General features: G+C 28.1%; 1 long non-coding RNA gene across 1 annotated transcript; it reads left to right on the forward strand.

The window, feature by feature from the left end:
• The first annotated feature begins 1,850 nt into the window (after nucleotides 1-1,850).
• LOC115033300 lies at nucleotides 1,851-2,290 on the forward strand. The gene is made up of 2 exons (XR_003838637.1): nucleotides 1,851-1,899; nucleotides 1,961-2,290. It is a non-coding gene; the product is annotated as an uncharacterized LOC115033300 (long non-coding RNA).
• The last annotated feature ends 98 nt before the right edge of the window (nucleotides 2,291-2,388 follow it).

Genomic DNA, 2,388 nt, shown 5'->3' on the forward strand with positions numbered 1-2,388 from the left:
AAAACATACTTGCAGTTGAAGTATTTAATGAGATAAAACAACTTAAAAACAACTTGATGCATAAAAAACAAAATAAATTCATTCCATTGTCTGTAAGAACACTTATTAGGCAACTTTACCTACTTTACCAAATTGGTCTGAAATAGAAAAGGTTGCTGAGTTCATTTCAAATAAAGGATTTTTCAATCCCAATAATGATACTGCATTATTTGATCAATTTATGCTTACATTACAGTATGTTACACAAGAAAAAATTGATGAATGGAACTTAGAAAAAAAACCCACAGATCAACGCTGGGTTTGTATTTTCAAATATTTTAAAGAAAAAGACATACAATGTGATAAAATGATAATAATAGTAGAATATGTGTTATGTCTGCCGGGTTCTAATGCATCAACTGAACGTGTTTTCAGTCACATAACAAAAATTTGGACCAAGGAAAAAACCCAGTTGAACGTGTCTACATTAAAAGCATTATTAATAACCAAGTTAAACTTTGATTACACTTGTTTGGAATTTTATGATTTGTTAAAAAAAAAATAGTTTCTTACTAAAAAAAATTGTATCTAAGGATAAGTATTAAAACTGTAATTATGTTTGTAAATTAAAATAATTTTAAATTAAATTAAATGTAATGTTTATTATGCATTTGCTATTATTATATATTTACATTTTATGTACCTCTTTTTTTAAGTGTCCCCCTTTAGGATAAAATAATTATGGTCACACTATATTTGCAATCATGATAATATTTACACTGGAATGAATACGTAATTATGACGTATTTAGTTATAGCCTCTCCACTTCATAACAAATTTTCCAAATGATTTGCGACCTGATTTTTTAGAGTTTGTGTAACTTTATCGTTTATAAGTTGAAACTATTTTCTCAATGAGGGGCTAACTTCATGCGTGTCCCACCCACCACATTAATCAAATTGATTATAGCCTATAGGTTTATTTTAAATGCGTAGAACTATTTAAATGTTAGATATTAATGTTATAATTTTTCGACTTCCGTTTTGGATATCATGTTATTTCTTAAGATTTCGTCTTAAGTTGCAAAAAACGGTATTATTTTTTCCGATTTCGGTTTCGGTTTTGGATATCGGTATTTATGTTTTCCGATTTCGGTTTCGGTTTTGGATACCGGTATTTATTTTTCCCGATTTCGGTTTCGGTTTCGGATACCGGTATTGATTTTTTTCGATTTCGGTTTCGGTTTTGAAAACCGGTATTGATTTTTTCCGTTTTCGGTTTCGGTTTCAGATACCGGTATCGATTTTTTCCGATTTCGGTTTCGGTTTTGGATACTGGTATTAATTTTTTCCGATTTCGGTTTCAGTTTCGATTTCGGTTTCGGTTTTTAACGGTTTAAACCGGTATTCAAAATCGGTATCGAAAATCGGTTTCAAGCCCTGAGTTGTTTAAATGCTTAGCCTATGGTTCACTGGTACCTACTGGATAATAAATGCCAAGCTATACTATCAAGTGGCATAGCACTACATATTATAAATATTAGTAACAACTTGGATGTTTCTGTCAGTTATCGAAGAGTTTTGTTTGTTTTGGTATTTCTATTTGGCAAATAGATAGTCCAAGATTATCTATATTTACAACAAACATTCTTAGACATATAATTTGATCTCACTTTTTAATTCATAAAAAAAAGTGAACATACAATGATTCATACACATAATATATTATGATTCCAAATTGGAATTTAAATAAGCCATAGTGAAATCTACTATCACATACAATTTGGAAGATCCTCTGTGTTAATATGATATTCATACTGCTATTTCCAATTGCATTTAAAAATACCAATATTTTGGTAACAGTGAAAAATAAAATAATGCTTCACATATTGGATTAAAATATAACTACAAAATAAATTAAGTAAGTATACACTTAAACTGTAATATTATTTAATTATTAAATTGACAAACACATTTTGTAGGTAATCAAGTTAATCGCAAAGAAGTGGAAAAAATCTATTTTGACTTACTGCACTTTATAACTTTCACATAATACATTATGATACCAAATCAGAATTTGAATATGCCATAGTGAAATATACTTTCACTTACAATTTGGAAGATCCTCTATGTTAAAATGATATTCATACCGATATTTCCAATTGCATTTCAAAATACCAATATTTTGGTAACAGTGAAAAATAAATTAACGCTTAATAATTTACCCTCACACCACAAAAAAAAATATTTATGTTTAATTTTAAAAGAAAATTAAAATTTTCTTAACCACACATTTTATGTTCTTCTCATACAAAAAAGACAGCCAAAAGACAAAGTTAGACCAATTATACGCACAAAAATATAAATTGTTATTTTGTACGCACATCACTCATTTAAGTAAAAATAGCTG

The sequence above is a fragment of the Acyrthosiphon pisum genome, chromosome X (genome assembly GCF_005508785.2).
Source record: "Acyrthosiphon pisum isolate AL4f chromosome X, pea_aphid_22Mar2018_4r6ur, whole genome shotgun sequence".
Classification (NCBI taxonomy): Eukaryota; Metazoa; Arthropoda; class Insecta; order Hemiptera; family Aphididae; genus Acyrthosiphon; species Acyrthosiphon pisum.